The sequence below is a fragment of the Xenopus laevis genome, chromosome 8L (assembly GCF_017654675.1).
Source record: "Xenopus laevis strain J_2021 chromosome 8L, Xenopus_laevis_v10.1, whole genome shotgun sequence".
Taxonomy (NCBI): domain Eukaryota; kingdom Metazoa; phylum Chordata; class Amphibia; order Anura; family Pipidae; genus Xenopus; species Xenopus laevis.
This window is the reverse complement of record NC_054385.1, coordinates 125527150-125554943: the sequence shown is the minus strand read 5'-3', so window position 1 is coordinate 125554943 and position 27794 is coordinate 125527150. Positions and strand designations below refer to the sequence as shown.

The 27794-nt window shown below is 39.3% G+C and overlaps 1 protein-coding gene and 1 non-coding gene across 2 annotated transcripts in view; both read left to right on the top strand.

Moving 5' to 3' along the window:
• The window catches only part of mhc1b.L (major histocompatibility complex nonclassical class Ib L homeolog), a 175480-nt gene that overhangs the window by 58846 nt on the left and 88840 nt on the right, over positions 1-27794 (top strand).
• XB5894692.L lies at positions 1055-25844 on the top strand. The gene is made up of 7 exons (XR_005963580.1): positions 1055-1249; positions 3350-3483; positions 7084-7341; positions 9438-9706; positions 21794-22069; positions 23229-23327; positions 25488-25844. It is a non-coding gene; the product is annotated as a provisional ortholog of alpha-2-glycoprotein 1, zinc-binding L homeolog (transcript).

Genomic DNA, 27794 nt, shown 5'->3' with positions numbered 1-27794 from the left:
TATATCACTATTCCCAACTGTTTGTTCTATGAAATAAAGCATGTATGTCTATTTAAATAAAGATTTACAGCTAAATAAATAAATTATATTACTGGTCTTCTCTTGCAACCACGTGACGAGCAGACCTTGCTTACTCCATAATGTGAGAATTCTTTAGAGATTACATATAGACTTAAGAAAAACATCTTAAGGCCGATTTGTGATTGCTCACGTTTGTCTCAAGCAACCATCCAGAAAACCTGACATGAATTTCCTTAGGAAAACTATACCCCCCAAACAATGTTGGTCTCTTTAAAAATATATCACATAAAACAGCTCATATGTAAAACCCTGCTTCATGTAAATAAACCATTTTCATAATAATATACTTTTCTAGTAGTATGTGCCATTGGGTAATCATAAATAGAAAACTGCCATTTTAAAATATAAGGGCCGCCCCCTGGGATCGTACAATTCACTGTACTCACAAACATACCAAACAAACCATACTTGTTAGGTCACATGAGCCAATTAACAGACAGAGTTGTGTCTTTTGCTTCCACACTTCTTCCTGTTACAGTTGGAGCTGCAGTATTTCTGGTCAGGTGATCTCTGAGGCAGCACACAGACCATCACAAAATGGTGGTTCAAGGCAAGAGATGTAAATGGGCAATATTTACTTAAATATATATTCCAGTTTGGTAAGATTCTTTAATATGCCACTTAATATGATGTAAACTATCTGTTGCTTGAGTATTTATTATAGTTTTCCTTTAATTCACACTGTGTCTGGACCAGCCCAGGACCTGAACTCTGGGAGGTGCGCTCCCTGTGTGCTGCACCTACTCCACATGCCACTGGAGCCTCTTAGGGCTGGTCCTGTTCCCTATGTTATATGTTCAGGTGTTCTCCCTGTCTATAGTTGTTTCCTCCCTGTCTCCACCCACCTCGTTTCCCTCATGTGTTTCCCATTCCTCATCACCTTCTCATTATAAACCCGGCCCTGAGTCATTGTGTTTGTTCCTGTACCCCCTGCATGACCTGCTGACTGTGTTCCTGAGTGAGTGCCTTGTTCCTGAGTGAGTGCCTTGTTCCTGAGTGAGTGCCTTGTTCCTGAGTGAGTGCCTTGTTCCTGAGTGAGTGCCTTGTTCCTGCTATCTTGGTTCCTAGCCTGTGTTCCCCATTTCTGCCTCTGTACTGGCTGCCCTGGCCTCCGAGCCTGAGGACCTATCTGCCCTGGATAGTTCCACTTTCCCAGCTACAGGACCTGGTAGGTTGGTTACCCCTTTCTCTTTCAGGCTTTGTGCTGTAAGTGGTCATATCGCTGTCCTGGCATCCTTCAACCTGTTTCTGTTGGGTGCCTGTGCTCCTGGTCCATTAGCTGTAATGGGTGCCTGTGCTCCTGGCTGCTACCTGTAATGGACATTCCTATCTGCCTTCTTGACTCTGGCGAGGCTCCTGTCCACATTCCCGACTTTGGCAAGGCTCTGGTCCATATTTCCGACCCTGGTGACTTGTTCTGGTTACCGATCCTAGCAATGTTTCAGCTCTGTCCCCCGATCCTGGTGAGGTGGTTCCTGACTCTGGCAAAGTGGTTTCTGTTCCTATTGATGCCCCCATTCCGGGTTCCAGTAGTGTTTTCAGTTATGGGACTAAAAAGGGTGGGGGGCCATTCGACCCTGGGATCGTCTGGTGGTTGATCCTGAAGGGGGGGTATCGCCTGGTGGTTGGTCTTGAAGGGGGCGGGGGGGTAATGTCAGGACTAGCCCGGGACTAGAACTCTGGGTGGTGTCCTGCACTTACTCCACAAGCCACTGGAGGCTCTTATGGCTGGTCCTGTTCCCTATGTTCCTGAGTGAGTACCTTGTTCCAGAGTTCTCTGTTCCTACTATCTTGGTTCCTAGCCTGTGTTCCCCATTTTCTCCTGACCCTCCTGGATTTCCTGGCCTGATCCTGTTTTTGTCTACTGTGTGCCATTAAAACTTCAACTATATGTCATTGTCTTCAATTGTCTATGGGTACACCCCTGGGTTTCCCCCATACCCACTCCCCAGTGAGTGGCTAACTGCAGTAACAGCTGCTCCCCGCTGTAATCATTACACACTGGTTTTGAGGAGAAAAACCTAGGCACACTTCCCTCATTTTTATCGGACGGACTTTTCTTGAGAAGAAAAACATCTGCAGCTTTCAGGTCACAATGGGAAGGAGAAACAAAAGTGCCACAGGAGAGAAGAAAGGAGTAAAAAAAAAGGTGCAATGTGAGAGAAGAAAATATAAACAAGGAAAGTTTAGTAAAGAAATTAAGAAGATAAGTTTAGTAAAGAAATAAAGAAGAGAATGCAGATAAGTTTAGTAAAGAAAGAAAGGAGAGGGGGCAGGGAGAAAATGTGCAGGGACAGTGTTAACTATATGAAATTCTTCAGAGGGGCCTGGCGAGCAGCTCCACCTGCCATTCTGCCCACCCATTGCATCCCCTGCCACCCACCCTATCTCAGATAGGCACAGGAACAATATGTTAGTGGACTGAGCCAGGGAATCGGCTTTGAATAGTTTTAATCATTATTTTCTAAATGCTATTTTCTATTTCTATGCAAATTTCTTTAAAGGAGAAGGAAAGCTACTGAGGCAGTTTATTGTTTAGCCACAACAGTGCAAGCTATAAGACTATATTTATTCTGCCGAATGCTTTACCATACCTGAGTAAACAGCTCTAGTAGCTCTCTCTGTTTGTTTAGGATAGCAGCTGCCATATTAGCTTGGTGTGACATCACTTCCTGCCTGAGTCTCTCCCTGTTCACTTATAGCTCTAAACCCAGATTACAGCAGGGAGAGGAGCAAACTGAGCATGCACAAGCCCTAGCCCTGGAGGTTTAAGATGAAAACAGGAAGTCTGATACAGAAGCCCATGAGTACACAATAGAAGGAAAGAAATGTGATGTTTATTTTGACAGAGGACACAGAGCAGCATTACTTTGAGGTTTTACTGGTGTATTTATATAGACCTTTCTGATAAAGCTTACTTAATTTTAACCTTTCCTTCTCCTTTAAAGAGGGATCATGAATCGGACCCATCATTTAAGAATCCATGCTTACAAAAGTTGCTGCTATTGAGTCTTGATCTCAAACCAGCATTTGTCTAAACTGTCTTTTCATCTCTATGTATATTTAAAAAAATGCTACTCTTCTTTAAAAATAAAATGGCAATCCCTGCTTGGTAACTACAACATGTCGGTTATACTCTTCCTGTTCAGTATCACATACTCTGTAACACAATGCACATAAATATATAGAACACCATTAGCAGGTGAATCTGTTTCCTGAAGTGGTTCTTTCTGCCTGGTAACTGCCTTCTCTTCTTTTTATTGGGCAGGTTTTTTTCCTCTGTCAAATCAGTGGAAAATAATTAATTTACTGCCGTTACCTCTTAGATAACTAAGTATAATGTGAGAATGGTGAGCATTGTCTTTTTGCTATTCGACCTCGGAATCACAGCAGTATATTGTGGTAAGTATGATCTGTGCTCTTTCTCTTCTTACTCACTTCTCTCTTATGTTACAAGTAAGTTATGAGCTAATAAATAACATAAGCAGCCTGATTAACAGGAAACAGTTAGTAAGTCGCATTCACCAGTCTTCACATAGCTTGACGAATACACATTTAACATGGAGTTAAACATGGTGAGGCGTGGTATATTTTTACTAAATTTTTTTCTACGGAATTTGGTAAATGTGATCCTATGGAAGCCATTGTCCAGAAAACTAAGCCAAAAGATTTGAAATATGGGAAGGACATCTCCCATACTGTAAATTTTTAGCAAATATTATTGTTATTCTTAAAGATTTCCCTTTTCTGTGTAATAATAAAACAGTCCCTTCTAGTTGATGACAATATGGCTGCCTAGCACAGAGTAAGGTTCTAATCTAAGATTTCTAGTAGCTTGTGCATTTTCGGAAGTCTAAGGAAACCAAGTGTGAGCACATGACTACTATATCTATCTGTACACTTGCATATATATTATACATGAATATTTATAGACATGCCTAAAGTTTAACAAGAATTAGGCTAGAAATGCTACAGTTTGGGGGGTTACTTGCTAAACTCCTGTCGGGCTTTTTGGGGCAAAACTCGAATTTTTTTTTTCTTTCAAAACTATAAATTTTCAAGATTTATTAAAGCTCAATGCAGCAAAAAAGCCTGAATTTGAAAATTCAGCATATCAGAGCTACCATGGTTGTGTATAAGTCAATGGCAGAGGTCCCTATCCTATTTTGAAATTTCTGTAATCTTAGCCCAAAATTCAACCATTTCGGACTTTTCAGGCAAAAATCCAAGAAAAACTCAAGCTTTTCAGGAAAAAGCCTGAAAAAAAAAATCAAGTAAAAAAAAAAACCTGCTTGATTTTATTGCGTTTTTGCCCAAACTGATTAAATCAAGCTTTTTTTTAATAATAAATAAGGTAAAATTGGGTAATGGAGTTTGATTGTGTTTTTTTTTTATTTAAAAAATTATACATTTTGATATTAGTAAATAACCCCCCATATGCTTTACTAAAATTAAATTTTATCTCTTTTTTTTTTTTTTTAAGTAAAACAAACTTGACCTACAGTAGCTCCCATCCACAAATGTAATTCATTTATCAAATAATCACCTGAAAAAGTGCTGGAAAAGTCTTGACAAAATCAAAGGAAAATTAAATTGTACTACTTTTTTAAGTCGTTACCTGAAAACCCCCGAATTTTCTGGATTATCGTACCATAACTCGACCAGAAAGAAAACATAGGCAATTTGCAATTGTTTTTCATTTTTTATTATTTGTTGTTTTTGAGTTATTTCGCTTTTTATTCAGCAGTTTTTCAGTTTGCCATTTCAGCAATCTGGTTGTTAGGGGCCAAATAACCCTAGCAACTATCCACCGATTTATAGGAGAGGACCTGAATAGATGAGTAATAAAAAGTAGCAATACATTTGTAGCCTTACAGAACATTTGTATTTAGCTGGGGTCAGTGACCCCCATTTGAAAGCTGCTAAGATTCAGAAGAATCTGAAGACAAATCAAAAAAACTATAAAAAAGAATAAGGCCCGTTGAAAAGTTGATTAGGACTGGCCATTGTATAACATACTAAAAGTTATCTTAAAGGTGAACCACCCCTTTAACATGTGAGATCTACCTTGAGTGGAGTTACCACAATCACTGAAATGCCAGCAGTTATCCACCAATATTTAGAGGTCTGCAAATTTTTTTGTGAAAATACAGGTTTCAGTAATCCAGTGTTAAAGGAGAACTAAACCCTACACCTTATAGCATCCCCCTCTACTGCCCCCTCCAAGCTCCCTCCTTGCAGCCTCTATTCGCCTCAGCAGTCTGTCTGTCTGCTGCAGCTGAGTTCAATTTATTGCAGGTCAGACTACAGGGAAACTTCTGAGCAGAACAGCTCTTGCAAGGAAGGAGCTTGGAGAGGGGCGAAGGAGCTTGGAGAGGGGCGAAGGAGAGTCTGAGGATGGACAGGGGTTTGTTCTCCCTTAAATAGGGCCTGCATTTATTTATTGCCAATACTGGTGGTGTATTTCAGTCTGCTGCCTTGTTCCAAATTTACCCTCACACACCTTGGTTTTTTTTAAATTAAACTAGTTTCTGATATTAAGATAAAAGTCTAATTGCATTTGTAAATGAATTTGGATCTATTATAGGTCTCTAATTTTTAAGTTTAAATGTTAATTCATTTTTTTAAAGTTTTTAAATATACAGTAGTATGTATAAGTAGGCTGGTCAGACATGTAATAATTGTTCAATTAATTGAATTATAATAGTGAAGGTGTGATGTTTTTGTTCATTAGTAGTTTCATTCTTTTAAAATCTACAGATGAACTAATTCTCTATGGGCCAGACCGTAATTTATATCTTTATAAACGGCTCTTTTAGTAAAGAGACTTCCCCTACTTTCTTATTTTAAATGGTGCACTCACTAGTTTCTCCTTCACTCCTGCTGTGTTGCCTCTCAGTTCTAGTTCTTTCACCCACCCTCTGTCCCTCTCGGGTCTTGTGCCCTCTGCTGCTTCATTCCACTCCCCCTCCATCTCAGGTCTTGCTTCTTTGTCCCTCCCACCCTCTGCCACTCTCCAGTCTTGTTCCGTATGCCGCTCACAGCCTCCATCTATCAATCTCCAATCGCTCACAATGTGCCTCTCTGTGTCATCCTAGGTCCCTCTCTGGTCTTGTGCCCTTTGCTGCTCCCATTCTCCATCCATCATCAGTCTCCTGTCTGTATCACTCCCTCTGTCCCTTCAACTCTCTGTCCTTCTCCTACTCTCCATTTATCTCTGTGTTGGTTCACAAACACCATCCACCTTCAGTGTCTCATTTCCTCTTCCTCCACTGCAGCAACCTGCAGCAATATAATATATATGGCCAGAATGCCACAGAAGTCATATCAAATGAGAACAAAAATGCAGATATAACACATGAACAGAGGAACTACATGGAGACACAAGAATAAAACTGAAAAGCACAGGGGAACAAAAGGGGAATAAACTGAAGTGTGGCATTGTACATATGAAAATAGAACAGAGGCGGATAGCTCCTTAGAGGAGAAATCAACCTGTGGGGAAAACCCCCACCCCAGTTAGCCCTCCCTCCCTCCTCCCCCCAGGCTAACGACCCCCCGGGGAGATGCCCCATACTCCATACTTACCCCTCGGCGCAGATTCTTCCAGCGAAGTTCCACGTGTCCATCTTCTGGCTCCTCGGTAAGCTGACTGGGAGATCGGCAATTTCTGTGTAATTCCGCGCAGAAATACCAATCACTTTTTTCCCCACAGGTCGATTTCTCCTTTAAAGACACTGCACATAGAAACAATGTAGATTATATGTTTGTGAAGATTCTCATACATCCAGGTCATGGTATATCAGTAGAAGTAAGTCAAATCAAATGGACTTGCTGTGTTTTTTTCTTCGATTTGACTTATTTCTACAGATATAATGTAAATTATAATGAATAATGCACCCACTACCGCAATTTATAAAGATATTGGAAGTCACCTCGGAGTCCACTATATATTGTCATTATAAAATATAAAAGCCACTCTGCATACTTTTTGTCTTCTAGGAAGTGACACTTTAAAGTATCATGTCACTCTGTTATCAGCTCTGACCCCTGGGGTTCCTCAGTATTCAGTTATTATGTATGTGAATGATGTGCCGTATGGAAGGTACAACAGTGATGAACGTCGTGCCCAGGCTTTCACTCCATCACTGAATGTTCTTTCTGAGCATTTGGAGACGCAGACCAGAATTGCTCAGGAATATGAAATAAGGCAGAGACACAGAATGAATTTTCTAATGGAAATTTTAAATAAGTCAAAAGGCGAGTATAAAATATACTGTACATGATGTAAGATATTAATATTGTATCTGTGGAGTCACCTAACTGGATAGAGAAGGATGCCCTTATAGTGCAAACAAACCAAAGTATGTGTATATAACTTGGCTTAATTCAGTGCACACTTCAATTTCCAGCCAACTGTGTCACTGCAAAAAAAGATCCCTTCTATCCCTGTAGTAGAATGTACTGCCATCACACTGTCTCCCAAATGTTTTATACATGATGTGCTATGCTTTGGATCATGAGCTGTTCCACACCTTCTCCATACTATTTTCTTGCCATCATTCTGCTCGAGATTGATCTTGGTTTCATCTGTCCAAAGAATGTTGTTCCAGAACTGTGCTGGCTTTTTTAGATGTTTTTTTTTTTTAGCAAAGTCCAGTCTAGTCTTTCTATTCTTGATGCTTATGAGTGGCTTGTACCTTGCAGTGCACCCTCTGTATTTACTTTCATGTAGTCTTCTCTTTATGGTAGACTTGGATATGGATACTCTACCTCCTGGAGAGTGTTGTTCACTTGTTTGGCTGTTGTGAAGGGGTTTCTCTTTTTGCAGTCTTTTTTCTTCTTTTTTTGGTCTTTTTGCATGGGTGAGTTCACCAGTGCTTTCTTTCTTTCTTTCTCCGGATGTACCAAACTGTAGATTTTGCCACTCCTAATATTTTAGTAATTTCTCGGATGTTTTTTTTTTCTGTTGCAGCTTAAGGATGGTTTGTTTCACCTGCATGGAGAGCTCCTTTGACCGCATGATGTTTGTTCACATCAAAATCTACCACATACAAGCACCCCCCCTCAACTCCAGGGCTTTTATCTGCTTCATTGATAATGACATAACAAAGGAATTGCCCACACCTGCCCATGAAATAGCCTTTGAGTCAATTGTCCAATTACTTTTGAGCCCCAGAAATGAAGTGATTGTGTTAAAAAAAAGGCTTTAGTTCCTCACATTTGTATGCAATCTTTTTGTTCAACCCACTGAATTAAAGCTGAAAGTCTGCAGCTCAACTGCATCTGAGTTGTTTCATTTAAAATCCATTGTGGTCATGTACAGAAAAGTTGTCTCTGTCCAAATATTTATGGGCCTAACTGTATCTATATATATATATATATATATATATATATATATATATATATTGGGGCTCATTTGAAGGATTGAACTTGATAGGCTTTAGCTTTTCTTGAACCCAACTTAGCTGTGTAGTTTAAATTCTTCATGTACCAGGCAGCAACAATATATGTGAAATATAATTGATTTCCTTCTTTCTAACCCGCATCCTGTGTAGCGTTCTCAACCAATGTTTGTGTATATTTTGTTTAATATAGTTGATACCAGACATGTGCTGTATATCACCCTTTGAGATAATCTCACATTGGGCCAGATTTAATTCAGTGAGAAAAAGTTGTCTCCTATGTTATCACGTGAAAACTCATGGATTAAATTTAGTTTTAAGGAGAAAACGTTTCTCCAAACTCAGTTTTAGTTTTTTCCCATAGACGTTAATGGAGTTTTCACGTGATAAACTATGAGATACGTTTTTCTGAATTGAATTTATCTTGTCTATGAGTTTTCACATGATAAACCTTTTCTACACAATTCAGTTTCTTTTACGTGTATGATATATTCTCAACTAAGGGGCCTATTTAACATTGCTCAAGCTTTTTGGCTCATGCAATACCTGTTTGGGTTTCCTAACTTACGCTTGCTTTCAGCTAAAAAGCTCAGCAATTGCTGAAATTTTACCCGAAGAGGCTTTTGGAAGGAAAGAAAAAACTTCAGAGCTTTTAAGGATTGCTTGAGCTGAAAAGCTTGAGCAACCTTAAATAGAACCCTTATTTTCATGAGTTTTACTCCTCAACTTCCAGGTAGTTCTTTCTGACTTTGATTTTGCTCTCCAAATTTTGCAATATTTCTTGTATTTTGCGGCTGTATGATTTGCATTTAGTGTCTATGGTCACACCTTTTTCCCTCACAAAAATGAACAATGAATTTTGCTACTCTCCTTGTATTTCACCATTTTCAGAATTTGCTACATTGCATAATATGTCTGATATAGGTGTGACACAGTACATTTGTATGGCAGGTGATGGAGATATCCATGTCTACCAGAGGAAGTGTGCCTGTGAGCTGCATGATGATGGCACCATTGATGGATACCAGGAGATTGCCTTTGATGGGAATTTACTTTTAATATTTGATAAGGAGAAAGTGATCTATTTGCCTGTAACAGAAGAGGCCATAACGGTGGCTGAGCAATGGAATAAACTCTATGATTCAACTTATGCTAAGATAAACACAGAGCATGAATGTATTGAGCAACTGAAGATATATCAACTTACCTGGAAAAAAAAGGTGAGACCACCTTTAACAGTGTACCCCCTTGTTCAACATGATGACAATGAATAATGATTTTGCTCAGCTTATATTTTTTGCAGACCTATGGAAATGGAAAGAGGGCTATGGGGTGGCTTTGCTATGCTACTGTAGACCAATAGGGAGCCAGTTCAGGGGACCCCGTGTTTGCCTTTCTTTTTTTCCCTTGAATGCAGTAGGAAGTGGTAACAAAACCCTACCAATACAACAAGACACAGATAGATAGACTCCAATGCTGCAAAGCATAACTGATACCCACTGTGCTACCATGCCTTCCACTTTGCCTTTTATTCATGTAGCAATTCACATTGCAGTAAATTTTTGGCCATTTTACAGATTACTGTGAGACAACTTAATCACTCCAGTTTAGCTATTAGGTCACTGATAAATCTCACCTGGCCTGAGCCTTTTTCCAGATCCAGGACTATAAAGAAATTAATAATTTATCTTTTAGTAGATCCTAAACTCAGCTAACCGGTTAAGTGTGTAGGGAGAAAATGACTGGGCTACAGCCCTATGTAGACTAAAGTATTGCCACATTTTTTAGTCCCTTGGATATCGGGGGGCATATTCTCAAAGAGTGAAGGTAGAGATCACCACAGTCTACTAGAGTGAAATTCCACCACTCTCCATTCATTTCTATGGGATTTTTAAAGGAGTATTTATCAATGGGTGAAAGTTCACCCCTTTGATAAATATGCCTTTAAAAATGCAATAGAAATGAATGGAGAGTGGTGGAATTTCACTCTAGTAGACTGTGGTGATCTCTACCTTCACTCTTTGATAAATATACCAAAGGTCTAGAACCCTTATTCTTCACATTGAGTCAGATTAAAAACAATTGTGCATGTATGCTGGTGCAGGCTCAATTGGATAATCATGGTTGTTCCCATAAAACATATGGGAGAGGACAGCTTGTTGTATACAGATACTGTACGGGACCTATTTTCCAGTGGTGCAGAAAGTTCAAAAGATCAGTAGTAAACTGATCAAACGATATAACAATCTTGGAAAAATCAGCATTTTAAACATACCCACCTTCTCTTGAAATGTAGCATCGAATTCATCCATTTGTGAGTGATATATGGTGCCAGTTTAATAACGTTCCTTTTTACTCATTTCCCTAAATAAAACTTTTAAGAGCCAAAAATCTTGTATTCAATTACTTTAAATAAACAAAATAATTCTATATTTATTAAGTATAAAAACCACAAAAAAACTTTTTTTTGCAGAAATCAATGGGAGCTGTCCAATTAATATGGAACCTATTTTCTAGAAGCCCTTTATGCAGAAAGTTCCAAAGATCAGTAGGGGTAAACTGATTAAATTATATAAAGAATGATATAAAAAACACCCTTACCTTTAAATCAAACACAGCATTCATCCAATTGTAATATTGTGATACGATAGAGCCAATTTACTATGTTGCTGTTTTTCTCATTTCCCCAAATCAAACTTTAAATCTACTGTAAATCATGAAAAATTATATATTTATAAAGCATAAAAACTCTACTACAAACATTCACCAGTCAAGGTTATGTAGAAGACAATGGGAGCTGTCTATTATCCAAATGTAAAATCTTTTTTTCGTTATTTGTAATCACACGAAAACAAAGATTTCAATGATTTTGTTGTCATATTTGGATTCAGTCTGTGTATTTATTCATTCATGCTTTTTATATTCATGCCTTTTAAGAAACTAGTAGACATTCATGGTTTCCTTCACAACCTATACATCAGCACATTACGGGGTTAACTCCCCTTCCCCACAAGTAGGACGAGCATGGACCAATAAGCTTTAAGAAGGCGCCTCCTCCCCCAACAACCCGTGTTTTTTTTTCGTCCTACCTGACTGCAGGTAGGGAGCAGAGGACTGAAGATTAGGATTCCGGAGCCTGAGAGCTCTGAAGACCGCAGGGGGAACTACCAAACGGTGTAAAAATAAAAACTGGGTAAATAGATAGGCTGTGCAAAATAAAAAATGTTTCTAATATAGTTAGATAGCCAAAAATGTAATGTATAAAGGCTGGAGTGATATGATGTATAACAAGTCAGTCAGGACACTACTTCCTGCTTTTCAGCTCTCTTGGTTTACACTGTCTGGTTACCCTGGCTACCAGGCAGTAACCAATCAGAGACTTGAGGGGGGGCCACATGGGTCATATCTGTTGCTTTTGAATCTGAGCTGAATGCTGAGGATCAATTGCAAACTCACTGAACAGAAATGTACCATGTGGCCCCCCTTCAAGTCGCTGACTAACTGAAAAGCAGGAAGTTGGATTATGGCTGTTTTATTAGACATCTGTTCACTCCAGCCTTTATATATTACATTTTTGGCTAACTAACTATATTAGAAACATTTTTTATTTTGCACAGCCAATCTATTTACCCAGTTTTTATTTTCATGCTGAACTATTCCTTTAAGGTTGTGGCTGCAGGTCCGGTGAATGGAGCAGGCGCATGCGCAGTAGAGCTACATCCAGGTTTGCGCACGCCGGTCATCAGAACCGGCAAATTTAAAAATCCATTCATTACAGGGCGCAATGCCCTTTTGCAGTGAAAGAAACCGACAGTGTCATTCTTCCTGGGGCTGCAGCCACTTGCAAAGCATACTGAGGTACTGTTAGTAGCCTGTGCAGCTTTGTTTCTCTTGTGCTCTATTCCAGCCTCTCTCTCTCTGTCTCTCATTCTCTCTCATTCTCTCAATGCTGGTGAGAAGGTGTTACTTGTTTGTTTTTCTTAGATGTCCAGCCAAATGGAGCAAGCCAAAGGGAAAAGAGCATCGAAATCTAAACATCTTGCCTGTAGAGAGTGTCTGACCCCACTCCCGGATGCATATCCTAGGGGTCGCTGTGAGAATTGCCTTGCTAAAGAGGATCTTCCTCCGTGTCAGCCAGAGCAAGCTATGGAGTGGTTTAAAGATATGCTCCATAAGACTTTTTTGTAGTTTAAAGAATCCCTCCTTAAAGATGTTCCTAAGCCATCGACTCCTGATACTCCCTCGTGTTTTGGAGAAGGTGAATTTTTTGTGATCGACGAAGCTGTTTCCTCCTCAGATGAAGAGATAATTGACACGTCCCTTTTTCAAGCGGATAATGTCTCTAAACTGATCAATGCTGTCAAAGTAGCAATTGAGGCTCAAGAGGGGAAAGTGAGTGATGTGGATAAATCTCAGGAATCCGATAAAAAGGGTAAAGCTTTTCCATTACATCCTGTTATTAAGACGATGAAGCAAAGTCTTGGGAAGCTCCCCCAGTGGTGGATGTGGCAGTTGTGCGTCTCTCAAAAAGAACTACAATTCCAGTGGAAGATGGTTCAGGATTGAGAGACGCTATGGATCGTAAAGCTGAAAGCTCTTTGAGACGCATTTATTCTTCTGCCTCGGCCAAATGCAAGCCATTGGTAATGTGTGGTAATGGAATAAAAGCCTAATTGCAGTTATGCTGCGTTTGTGAGTGTTTCCAAACTTTACTACAAATTGAATTTATAAGGGATGCCAGAGGCGGAGCATCCAAGGAACCACCACAAGAATCTTTTGAATTAACGCTAATCAGTGTAAAAAGTATTTTTGGAGCAAGCCATTGGTTGCCGCCTCTGCCGTCTCCAGAGCTATGAGAAACTGGTTGACCCAGTTGGAGGATGATATTGAGAATAAGGTCTCAAGAGAATCACTTCTTAAATCAATGAATGAGATTAAATTGTCATCCAAGTTTTTGGGTGACTCATCAATTGAGTGTCTGATATTGGCGCCTAGGACCATGGCCCTTTCCACCTCAGCGAGGAGAGCGATATGGCTGAAGCCTTGGGTAGCAGATAACACATCCAAGGTTAATCTGTGCAATATGCCTTTTGAACCGGGCCACCGTTTTGGCTCGAAATTAGACAGTCTCATGGAGAAGATGTCTGATGGTAAAGGAAAGACTCTGCCCCAAGATAGGCAGAGGTCTAGGTGGAGAGGTTCCTTTTTTGTCGGCAAAAGAGGTCTCCAGCAAGAGCAAGACAGCCAAGATATGGTGAGAAGGAAAAAGAGAAGAATCAGCCCAGATCTCAAACTGGATCTAGAGCTAATAGCGGAAAAAACAGATCTTTCCCTTCAGGCCGAAAGTTGGATTTCTGACGCCAGAAGTTTTCAGGTGGGAGGAAGGCTGACTTTTTTTCTTCAACACTGGCAGGATCTAGAATTCGGATCTATGGGTCCTACAGCTGATCAAAGAAGGATACAAGGTCGAATTTCACAAATTCCCTCCTGCAAGATATCTTCCCACTCCCAAAACTGTTTCTTTTCAAAAACAAAGAGCTTTAGAAGAAGCAATTTATTCTTTTTGTGACAAAAAAGTGCTAGAAAATGTTCCACCTTTGGAGGAAGGATCAGGCACTTATTCTATTGTTTTTCTAGTACCAAAAACAGACGGGTCATTTCGAACAGTTATAGACCTCAGATTTGTCAATCGCTTCATCCGGAAAAAGCGCTTCAGGGTGGAGACCATAAGATCGGTTCTTCAGATTCTGGAGCCCGGATGCGTATCTCCACATACCCATGTTTCCGGGTCACAAGAAATATTTGAGGATAGCTGTGTATCTTTAGGATCAGCTACATCATTTCCAGTTCCGGGTGTTGCCGTTTGGGATCACGTCAGCCCCGAGAATATTCACGAAGGTGGTAGCCTCAGTTGCAGCTTTGCTAAGACAGGAGGGCATACATGTCGTACCATATCTGGACGACTGGCTGTTCAAGGCTGTTTCTGCGTCTCTCCTTCGCAAACACTTGACAAGAGCCTTAGAGATCCTGCAGTATCTTGGATGGATAATCAACAAAGAGAAATCATCTCTTCTTCCATCCAGACAAAAGCAGTTCTTGGGAATGTGTCTCAACACAGAAACTATGTATGTCACGCTGACTCCTCAGAGGATTCACAACATGAAGAATCAGATAATACACCTCATGAGGCCATATCCAGTCTCTTGGGACAGATGATGAAGGTGTTCGGTCTGATGGCTTCATCAATAGAGGCTGTCCCATGGGTGATAAAAGTCAGCAAGAGAGGTGCGCTAATTAACCTTATAACTCCTTAAACACAGGCACCTAAAATGAAAAGAAACTACACATAGAGTAGTACGTTCGGCTCTTCCTAGAAATAACTTTGATGTTAGAACTACTCACAATCGTGATCCTCAAACAAGAGCGTGTAGAGTATTCTTTTTAAGCAGGGTATATACGATGTTGTAGCGTGCGATGTTTCAGACTGCCGTCAGAAGAGAGCGTTGGAAGACTCGCAAAGAGATCGCTCGATGCCGACGTGTTTCCCAGGCGCTGTTAAGACACCGTTCCCTGAGTTCAGGCAGCCTTGCTCACCCGCTGCGCGTCCGCAAACTCTGCTGTTTCTCGTCCCACAGTCAGTCAGCTCGCCTCCGGTGCCGTGCGAAGGTTAAATAAGTGATTGGAAAGGGGATTAAATCTATAACAAACTTTTATTTCATTAATACAAAGGCCCAACGCGTTTCATATCCTACGATACTTCCTCAGGGGCATCACGTGTGTAACATCACGTCCAAGAATATATAGGGTAGATCATTGTTTCATTAGCCTAATTGGTAATTGGCTACACGGTTTCGTTTCCACAATTAACAATTTCGTTTAAGAATACATCCATTATAATAAATTACAATAAAAGAATTAATTTAAACATACTTAAATAGTAGTAAAAAAACATTATTAAGTTAAAAAACATTTCAAATCGATTTCTATATTTAAACCTTTGGGAGCGAGTGTTTTAAGTTTATGTATCCAGTATGTTTCTTCTCTCGATATTATTTGTATAATATCACTTCCTCGCCATCAAAACGTCCATTTTCCACAAAAATTGTAAGGTCTAGAAAATTCACATTTTTTGTACTGTAATTACTAGTGAGATGGATATTGTAGTTATTAATATTCAAGTTGTTTAAGAAGATTAGAATAAGGGAGCATATGAATAATATAAGAAAGGGATTATTGACACACAGTGTCTCAGCCCATTTTAAAACTCATCATAACTCAGACCCCTCACTTTTAAAATTCATGGGAATAGTACAAAAGAAAAATCACTGGCGAGGAAGTGATATTATACAAATAATATCGAGAGAAGAAACATACTGGATACATAAACTTAAAACACTCGCTCCCAAAGGTTTAAATATGGAAATCGATTTGAAATGTTTTTTAACTTAATAATGTTTTTTTACTACTATTTAAGTATGTTTAAATTAATTCTTTTATTGTAATTTATTATAATGGATGTATTCTTAAACGAAATTGTTAATTGTGGAAACGAAACCGTGTAGCCAATTACCAATTAGGCTAATGAAACAATGATCTACCCTATATATTCTTGGACGTGATGTTACACACGTGATGCCCCTGAGGAAGTATCGTAGGATATGAAACGCGTTGGGCCTTTGTATTAATGAAATAAAAGTTTGTTATAGATTTAATCCCCTTTCCAATCACTTATTTAACCTTCGCACGGCACCGGAGGCGAGCTGACTGACTGTGGGACGAGAAACAGCAGAGTTTGCGGACGCGCAGCGGGTGAGCAAGGCTGCCTGAACTCAGGGAACGGTGTCTTAACAGCGCCTGGGAAACACGTCGGCATCGAGCGATCTCTTTGCGAGTCTTCCAACGCTCTCTTCTGACGGCAGTCTGAAACATCGCACGCTACAACATCGTATATACCCTGCTTAAAAAGAATACTCTACACGCTCTTGTTTGAGGATCACGATTGTGAGTAGTTCTAACATCAAAGTTATTTCTAGGAAGAGCCGAACGTACTACTCTATGTGTAGTTTCTTTTCATTTTAGGTGCCTGTGTTTAAGGAGTTATAAGGTTAATTAGCGCACCTCTCTTGCTGACTTTTATTACTCACAGTGGAAGTGTGGATCCACTATTTTTTGGTGCTGCTTTCCCTGACCCTACTATTCGTGCAACAGCGCAGCCTTCACTCAATTTTCTTTGTCCCATGGGTGAGATTACACATGCGTCCTCTTCAACAAGAGGTTCTGGTTCACTGGGACAGAACAGTAGAATCATTGGATTCCACTTGGATAATTTCCCAGGACACTTTGAATGCTCTCGAATTGTGGCTCCAGACAGACAGATTTTTCAGGGGACTCTCAATCCTGGAACCGGAATGGAACTTAATAACAACAGACGCATCTGCCTTGGGCTGGGGAGCTCATATGAAGAGTCATTCAGCTCAGGGTGTGTGAGATGCCATGGAAAAAACTCTCTCATCCAACTTCAGAGAGATGAGAGCTGTTTTCAATGCTCTAATGTTTTTCACAGAGCTCATCAAAGGCAAAGCAATCAGGATACAGTCCGACAACTCAATTGTTATATCGTATCTGAATCATCAAGGGGGAACAAAATCCTGTATTCTTCTCAAAGAAGCTCAAAGAATTCTTTTGTGGGCCCAAGACAATCTATTAGCCATATCAGCGATACACATCAAGGGGAAAGACAATATTCTGGCAGACCGTCTGAGCAGACCGAGGTTAGATCCCAAGGAATGGTCCTTGAAAGAAGATATTTTCCTGAATTTAATGTGCCTTTGGGGCACTCCAGAAGTGGATCTAATGGCAACCAGGAAGAACACCAAGCTTCACAGATTCTGCTCTCTAGTCCAGCAGGACCAACCATGGGTTCTGGACACGATGACAGCTGGAGATTCAGACTAACTTATATCTTTCCCCCAATTCCTATGATCAACAGGGTAATCCGGAAGATTCGCCAGGATCAGGCATCCGTAATAATAATTCTTCCCTACTGGCCGAAGAGCGTTTGGTTTTCCCAGGTCATGAAGATGTCCCACGGGAATTACTGGGTTCTTCCCCAGGTGAAAGATTTGATCTCCCAAGACCAAGCACTTCATCTGGATTTAACACGCCTGAGGCTCACTGCCTGGAGGTTGACAGGCCCCTATTAACATCATCTGGACTATCTGAAAGAGTAATTAGTACTCTTCTTCATTCCAGGAAGTTTTCTACTTCAAAAGCCTATTCTAGGACAGTCAAGGTTTTTAAGGAATGGTGCCTCATAGAAAATGTAAACGTGGATTCCCCTACAATTAAAGATATACTGGACTTCCTCCAACGAGGACTAGACAAGAATTTAAGACCTGGGACACTCAGAGTGCAGATCTCTGCAATCTCAGTTTATCTAATTCAGAGATTTATGAAGGCGGCGCAAAAATTAAGACCATTGGTCCAAGATCCGGTTCCTCAATGGGACTTGAAGGGTTATGTGATCCTCCCTTTGAAACTTTGAATTGGATCGATTTAAGGCACCTCTCTTTCAAGGCAGTTTTTCTTACAGCGATAACTTCGGCAAGAAGAGTTAGTGAAATTCAGGCTTTAGCAGCTAAAGAACCTTATCTGCAATTCTATCCAGATCAAATTTTGCTCAGAACACTTCCTGATTTCTCGCCTAAAGTTCCTTCTAGGATCAATATAAGCCAGGAAATTAGTATTCCGTCTTTTTGTTCTAATCCAGTGACAGAGGAAGAACTAAGGTATCATTCCTTGGATGTCTGCAGGGTGATAAAGAGGTACCTTGCTCAAACAGAATCATTCAGAAGATCCGAACATCTCTTTGTTGCTATGTCGGGGAAAAATAAAGTTAACCCTATCAAGATGGATAAAAGATGCTATTCAGACCTGTTATATAGCTGCAAAATTGTCTCCCCCAATTTTCATTAAGGCTCATTCGACAAGGGCAACAGCAACGTCTTGGGCAGAACGTCTTCTTGTTTCACCAGATAAAATTTGTAAAGCGGCAACATGGTCAAGCCTACATACTTTCTCTAAGCATTATAGTCTGGATGTGGATGCTTTGCAGGAAGCAGTTTTGGTAGAGCGGTGCTCCAAACTGTTCTTCAAGGGAATTGATGTGATTATCCCACCCTATTACTTGCTATATCCTGTAATGTGCTGATGTGAAGGAAAAACGAAATTTGACTTACCGTAATTTCCTTTTCCTTCACGTCCATACTGCAGCACTTTTTTTGCCCACCCTAATAAATATTATATGCAGTTGTGTGTGTACTTTTTTATAACAGGGGTTGTTGGGGAGGAGGCGCCTTCTTAAAGCTTATTGGTCCATGCTCGTCCTACTTGTGGGGAGGGGGAGTTAACCCTGTAATGTGCTGCTGTATGGACTTGAAGGAAATTAAGCTAAGTCAAATTTCGTTTTTTTTGTAATGTATTTTTTTCATGGTATGAAAATAGCCAAATTTTCATGGGCCTCTATATATTTTATATTTGGGGAGATATTTAGATTACAGAGCTTTGATAAATCAGTTAGAATAATAAAAAATACCCAGATATTTGAGATTGCTACTAGACTCTTAAAAGGGGCAGATTTATCAAGGGTCAAAGTGAATTAGAGGGAATTTTCAAAGTTAAAAAATTCGAAATTTGAAGTAATTTTTTCGAACACTTCGACCATCAAATAGGATAGTACGACTTCAAATTTACTTAGGCTTCTATTCGAAGTTAAAATCGTTCGACTATTCGACCATTCGATAATCAAAGTACTGTCTCTTTAAAAAGACTTCGACTTCAATACTTCGCCAACTTAAACCTGCCAAAGTGCTATGTTAGCCTATGGGGACCTTCCAGAGCAATTTTCTAAGTTTTTTATATTCAAAGGAAATCGTACGATAAAATAGTTCGAATCGTGCGTCGTACTCCGATCGTAATACAATCGCATGATGAATAAAATCCTTTGAATTCGAATGTCGGAGTATTCTATTCAATGGTCGAATTTCGAAGTATTTTCCACTTCGAAATTCGACCCTTGATAAATCTGCCCAAGTGTGGATGATTGTTTATCAACATTCACATTTTAGTGGTTTTAGAGGTTTTTGAAACCACGATTAAACTCACTATCTAAACCACTAAAGTCATAACATTTGTTAGACCATCTAAATTTAAAAAAAGTAAAGAAAACCCCCAATGAACACTGAATAAAGCTGGCCATAGATGTTGAGATTTTTAAAAGATCAGATCCTGATCGTGAGACCACGATCTTCTCAGAACGATCGTACGAATCTACCATCAACTAAAAAGACAAATTTACCAGGAAAACAAAGGGGAGCTGCCTGCTTGGCCCTGCAAACATAGAGAGATTGCACTGGGACCGACAAAGATTTTTTGACCTGGCCGATCAATTTCCCGACAGATGTCGGCCGAAAAATCGTAAGATGTACGATCGTTCGAATACCACTAACCGCACGATAATTTCGAAGGATTGGTCGGGCTTCCCTAAAATCGGTCGTTCGGCAAGAAGAATCGTCGCGTCTATGGGGACCTTTAGACTTGAAGATAATTATTAGGGTTTTAGACTACTAAAAGTAAATGATCTGCAAAAGCAGAACCTTTAATATGGTTTCTGTTGATAGTTCCACTGATAATTCCATGATATGTCTCTGTCAAATTTAACATTAAAATAGGTGGCTCTTAGGGAATATTGAACAGCAATGGAGAAAGGGAGCAACGTGACAAGTACTTGTGAAATGGAGTTGAAACCTTACCTGCTTCTAAAATTAAAGATTTTGGGGCACTATACGTATAACATTCAAACAAAATCTTTAAAATGGCCCATTATTCCAAATTCATGCATAGTCTCTTATGGATGATCCCATAATAAATTGTCGAAAGTTTCTTGTGCATCAACACTTACTAGAGAACATGGTAATTTCTGATGTCTAGTAGAAAAAAAATCAGAATGGTTCTGATATTTTTTACTCCCTATTTTTAACAAAGCCATTTTGTTCAGTAGATAATGAACTAGAAAGAATAATTGCTAATATTTTTACTTTTCTCTTTAATAATAAAACAGTAGCTTTTACTAGATGGTAATAAAGTTGCATGAATTCATATTGATGAAAATATTTCTAAGGGAGTTTTTAATTTTTAAATGTTTTAAGTAGACTTAAGTTCCAAGGATCCAAATTATGCATATACCTCTTATCTAGAAAAACCCTGACTCTAGGCATTCTGGATAACATATTGTATCTTATATCATATCATACCTGTATAGTATATAAAATTTTAGCTGGAAATTGCTGGCTTGAGGTACTAAATAGAAGTCAGAGATCTTGGATTCAACTAAGGCAACATAGGCATTATTATTTGTAGATGGGTTTAGTTACCATTCAAAAAAACACATTTAAAATTGCGGCTGAGCTAATTCTTATTAAAAGACCATTGAATATTTGTTCCATTGACTAGGGCCACCATCAGGGCGGCACAGCTTTGCTGTACCGAGCCTGGGCCTAAAGGAGGGCCTAGCTCTGCTGCACTTTTCAAAATAGCCAGACCCCCTTTGACAGAGGCGAAGGCTTGCTGCCTCTTCTGAAGTCCCGAACAGCCGAAGTCCTGAACCACTGAAAAGCCGAAGTTCCGAACCGCAGAAAAGCAGAAGCCGCAATACCCAAAGTCACGAATAGAGCCGAACTTGAAGTCCCGAAGCCGCAAAAACACCTGAAGTCACAAAAGGAGCCAAAGTTGAAGTCCTGACACACGCAAAAAGACTTCATGAAAGTCCTGAATTCATGAGTTCAGTTCTACTTAGGTGTTCTTTTTAAACCCCTAGTCAAAAATTTATTATTTTAATACTCTATAGGCCCCTGCCACCAATGTTTTTTTTTTTTTTTTAAATATTCTCTGGGGCCCCAATATTTTTTTTAACTTTCACTGGCCCCAATATTTTTTTAAAAAAAAACTTTTATGGGGGGCCCTGACCACCAATGATTTTTTAAAAACACTTTTATGGGGGCACTAGCGCCAATGTTTTTTTCACTTATAGGGGGGCCTTGACCAACAATGACTTTTTATAACTTGTGTGTGGGAGAGGTTTACCATTTTTAGCGTTGATGTCTGTGTGGTCTTTGAACTGCGGTGTGGGGTGGGCGTGGCCCAGGGGGCACCAAAAAATTTGTTGTACGGGGCCCTGTGATTTCTAATGGCGGCCCTGCCATTAACTTTTAATATTTAAAAGCATCTCTCTCTCTCTCTCTTCCTGCCAGTTCCCCCTAATGTGAAGATTTCCATCTTAGAGTCAGAAATTAGCATTAGCAAACTGCACTGCTGGGTGTATGGGTTCTACCCCCGAGATGTGGAAGTGAAGTGGATAAAGAATGGGAGAGATGAGATTTACTCAGAGGAATCAGCAGAGATCCTGCCAAACCCTGATGGCACCTATCAGATCAGAGTCAGTGTGGAGGTAACACCAGAGGAGGGCGCCACTTACTCCTGCCATGTGGATCACAGCAGTTTGGAGAAAATACTGGTTATTCTATTTGGTGAGTGTATTTAGACTGATGGGTGTACGTTGGGGAATATTACACCAAGTAAGCAAAATTTAAGATGCTTAGGGGCATGGTTCTCAATAACTGCAAATTAAAGACTGTCTGTGTTAATTGTGGACAAGTTGTATATATGGTAGCACTTTTGGTAAAGCAATTGTCACTGCTATACTATAGGGCTGTGAAAGAAAATCTTTCTGATTGCAAATTAAATTAGTTACATTACCTATCACTGACAACTCATGTCCATAAAAACATGATAAGTGTATTGATAGAGAGATAAGAGATATTTAGTGGTACACTTATAGGAAAAATATATGTTAAAGGTGTATCAGTCATTCAGTCAACCTTCCAAGATTAAGGTAGAAAATAACCAGCCAGGTTGTCTGGGGTGCCTGGCCCGGTGCTGATATATATATTCTATTTCACAAATGCTTGTTCATTCAAACAATTTTACTACATTTTTTTTAACTCTTTTCTATATATATAAATATATATATATATATACACCCGTGTGTGCGTGTATATATATATATATATATATATATATATAAAATCAATTTGGGGGATACTGACACTTTTTTGAAAGTACTTTGAATACAATTTGATCGATGTAACTTTGATTCGAATGATTGAAGTAACATGTACAGTATTCAACCGCAGAAAAACTTGGATTTTTTTATTATATTTCGGTTGGTCTTTTTTTCTTTGAATTTTGCAGTTATGGGAGTTCAAAAGAACTCCCATTACTTCAATATTCGACCCTTGATAAATCTGCCCCTAAATCTGTATATAATCTGCCTAACTGCCAGTTAATCCAGAGGAAGAAGAAAAACCCATCTGAAGCCTCTCCAATTTGCCTCTGGATCAACTTGTACTATGAGCTTCTTCCATAACACATATTGTCCATTATACTGTATACCTGTGGCATTTGATTCATTTTTTTTAACCTTCACAAAGGGCACATTTCATGCCGAAACCTGATGGATTTTTTGTGCTATGAAGGTTGTAATATTTTGCACTAATACACATTTTGTTACTTTTGTGAATTGAGTGTCACCCTTTTCTGGTTTAAACACGTTATATATAAACTGAATATATATTCTTTTCTTATGTTGTAGTTTATGCCGTTATCTTTTTTTTTGCCCTCAATCAGAATCCCACAAGAAGAGCCGCTTGTATATCACCACCCATGTCAGTGTGTTCCTCATGATTATCCTGGGAGTATTTCTATGCAAAAACAGAATGAAAGAAGGTATTTATTTTCTTTTGTAATTATTTTTTTAATTGGAAAATAATTATTTTGCTCCAGAAAAACCACACTAATGGTACAATATGTAGTTATACTTATTTCAATTACCTGGGCCTCTGCAAAGTGACAGCAAATAGGCAGGCAGATCCACCAATCCCATAAGCAACGTATTGGATCCCCATAAACTTCTGGGGCTCATTTATTAAAGAAATTGTTCCGTGTAAAAATAAAAACTGGGTAAATAGACAGGCTGTGCAAAATAAAAAATGTTTCTAATATAGTTAGTTAGCCAAAAATGTAATATATAAAGGCTGGAGTGACTGGATGTGTAACATAATAGCCAGAACACTACTTCCTGCTTTTCAGCTCTCTTGGTTTCCACTGATTGGTTACCAGGCAGTAACTTGAGGGGGGGGCACATGGGTCATAACTGCTGCTTTTGAATCTGAGCTGAATGCTGAGGATCAATTGTAAACTCACTGAACAGATATGTCCCATGTTGCCCCCTCCAAGTCACTGACTAACTCAGAGTTAGAGAGCTGAAAAGCAGGAAGTAGTGTTCTGGCTATTATGTTACACTTCCAGTCACTCCAGCCTTTATACATTACATTTTTGGCAAACTTACTATATTAAAAACATGTTTTAATTTGCACAGCCTATCTATTTACACAGTTTTTATTTTTAGACTGAACTCTTTCTTTAACACTGGGCCATTTTGTATCTAGGCATTAAGGTTAGCAAGTAGGAACCACAATTCTGTTATTATTGCCCTAGATGTGCAACAATTGTAGTTCTATCGCAGCTTGCTTCAAAGCATCTTGGGTGAATGGGCGAATTTGACCATTTTTTGCTTCGCCAAAAATCCGCAGTAATGCATAAAAGTTTATGGGTGACAAGTTTTTTTTTGACCTGCTGCATTTTTTTCTGCCATGGAAGTGTATGGATGTCATTTCTGCTGCAAAACTCAATGAAAAATTCACTCATCCTGAATCTTGGGCAGTAACCCATGCTAATAAATCAAATTATTGCTTACATTGTTCTACCTGCAGCTGGCAGCAGTCCATCACTGCTTAGTTACTGTAGGTTACTGTCCAGGTTCAAAGCTTAATAGTTTATAAAAGTACATATTCCCATCAGGTTATAACTATTGAAGTATATTTGACAGCCAGCAGAGATCACTTCACTTACTTACTCAACTGCATAATTGGGGAGCCTAGTCTAGTCCTGTCTATATACAATTTGGGCCATGCTCCTGATTCAAACGTACTATTGTCCTGATTCAAACTGGTCACGTCTATTTAGGAATCCAATCTACAAACCCTGTCCCCCAAGTTTTCTGGTAAGCCCCAGAACTTTTTAGGTCAACAATTTGCAGACATTTTTGCACCCTACCTCCACTCCCTATTATATGTATACGCCCGTGTTTGCTGCATGTTAAAGTGGACCTGTCACCCAGACATAAAAATCTGTATGATAAAAGTCCTTTTTAAATTAAACATGAAATCCAAATTCAGTTTTTTTATTTAAGCATTCATAGCTTTTGTAAAAACATTTAAAAATCTCTGTCAATCAAATATTGTCTGCCCCTCCTCTATGCCTTAGGCATAGAGGTGGGGCAGGCAGTTACTTTCACTTTCCATTCAGCACTTCCTAAATGTCACTGCTCTCCCCACATTCCCCCAGTTCTCTTCACCATTTAATTGTGTAGTCAGTACATGGGGATGGACATCAGATTCCCCATTCTGGTGCACAAACAAGATTCTGAGATGATACAAGACTTGTCTTAATAACAGTGTCCACAGAATGGCTCCTGCCTGCTTGTTATAATTATGAATTCCCAGACTGAAGTCAAATAATTTATATTGTGTAATTAAAGTTCATTTTTCTTGACTAGTGTGATAAAATAGGATTTGGAATATTTTTTTTAGGTGATGGGTCCCCTTTAATAGTGTGCATAGACAGGTGTATTGGATGAATATACAGAGCTGTGTGTCAGTTCAAAGGATCTGGTTAAAAAGTGCACAGTTTATATGTCAGTGAGCATTTATTTGTACATTAATACATTATGCCCCTGTACATTGTGCAGGATACATCCCTTGTGACATTTAATATACATGTATGCATGTATATAACATAATAAATATTTTTTTTTATTTCTTTTAGAACCGAGTCATAAGAGCTTGTGCACAGAAGATGGAGACGAAAAGTCATGTCGGCCTTCTTGCATAAACATGTCACGTTTAAGAAACTTTTTCAGGATTTGGCCAGGATTAAGCCTTTTTCATCAGAATTCGGATTTGCACGAATCCTCTTGCCTGACCGATCTGAATCCTTAAAATCATGTGACTTTTCATCACCAAAGAAGGATGCAAAACAATTTTTAACCTTGGTTCTCTTTTTCCCTCCCTGTCCCTGATTTGAATATGCATATCCTTATTCACCAATGAGGATGCTGATTACATGAACATCTTGCTGTTATCTTTCTACTGCCATTGAATAAATATTACAAGTGTGTGGCCCCTCTGCCAGAACAGGTCTTGTGAGTGTGCCTGCTATTTGGGAACAGCTACCTTTTGTAGAATAATTGTGCCAAGTACAAGAGGCTGCGTTTTTAAATATCCCACTTAAAAGGAATAGTGGGATTGTCACTTAAAGACTGTTATATTCAGTTAGCTTGTACTGTTACTAGTTTACTTTGCTTAAGGTGGCCATACAAGAACAAAGTCAGCAGCTCATTGGCTACTAAATCAGGCCCTCTGAAGGGCTTCCTCAATTGTTATCTGGCCAAAAATCAGCCAGACGTCAATCAGGCAGGCTTAAAATACCTGTCGCATCGAGGACCACATCAGTTCATTAATGTGCTCCTCGATCTACCGCCTGCATTCCTGGCCTTGTGATCCAATCATTGGGCCCTAAGGCCCAGGATCAGATCAGCCCAATATCACCCACTCAAATTGGTACAAAATCCACTTGTTTAGCAACCTCTGCAAACAAGAGGATCTCCCATGTAGGGCCACCTGTTGTTACTCAAACCCCCCTCATGCCCACATTGCAGGTGGGTTCTACTTTATCATATGTTTGTTGTATTTCACTTTATTCTATATAATATGTATTACTGTTGATATTGCTGGGTTATTTTATTTAATTTGCTAGTGGGTTCCTCTAAGGCATATTCCTTTGAGGCCACTGGGTGAAGGGACTGTGCTATAGAGTCCCAGCCTTTCCCTTCAGTACCATGGAGAAATCCTGGGTTATTTTTTTATATTTTTTTTTAATATTGTTGTTTGTTGTTGTGTTGCTCGTGAAAGCTTACAATCTAAGAGGGAGAGAAAAGGAGACATACAGTGAGGTTAGCTAGTGTGATTGTTCTTAGCATAGTAATGGTGAGTGCAGAATGAGAGATGAATACCAGTAGTTAGTGTGTGCATGATAAAAGAATAATTGTGCTTGGTGGGTGGTCAAAGTGCTGAGGGCTTGGGTTAAAGGCTTAAATGAAATGTGGTCTCTTAAGTGACTGTATAAGCATAAAGGCTCTGAAAGTGTCTAATGGGATGGGCAGAATGTTCTAGAGAATGGGTGGGTGCAGCACATGAAAGTAAGAGGAAGTGAAAGGAAGTAATGACTGAGAAGGAGTGGAGCATGTGCAGATCAAAGAAGCCAGTGAGTAATCTAAATGAGATATAACTATGGCAAAAATTAGAAATTTGTTAATATTGTGTGAGGAGGGGTTATACAGTATATTCGAGATGTTCCTAATGTGGAAGCAGCATGACCCCATCTAAAAAACAAATGCTCTGTATGGCAAAAGTGGTGTTATTGCTACTTTTTATTATATGACAGTGTCACCCAATGTAACCTACAGCACTTTAATACCCCTTCAAATTGTATCCGTAAATTACCCTCCCATTTAGACTGTAAGCCCTATGGGGTAGGGTCCTCCATCCATTTGTCTCCTTGACACTGAACACTTAGGGGCCAATTCATTAACTTCGAGGGAAGGTCCCCATAGGCTTGGCTACGTTTTTTTGGTCGAAGGATAATCCTTCGATCGTTGGATTAAAATCCTTCGCTTCGATCGCAGTATTTGCGCAAAATCCTTCGACTTCAATTTTCGAAGTCGAAGGATTTTCATTCCCAATCGAATATCGAGGGTTAATTAACCCTCTATATTCGACCTTTGAGGAATTTGCCCCTGTATCTGTATTGTAATTATATTTTATATTTATGTGAATTGTATTTCTAATAATGCACTTATTGTTACTTATTAATGCAGTGAATCCTTGTTTGTTACTACTAATGTATTGTTTTGCTGTACAGTGATTTGTCCTCAAGAAGCTCTATACAAATAAAAATATACATATATAGATTTCTCATCTTTCTATTCAGGCCTCTCCTATTCATATTCCAATCTCTTATTCAAATCAATGAATGGTTGCTAGGGGATTTGAACTCTAACAACCAGACTGCTGA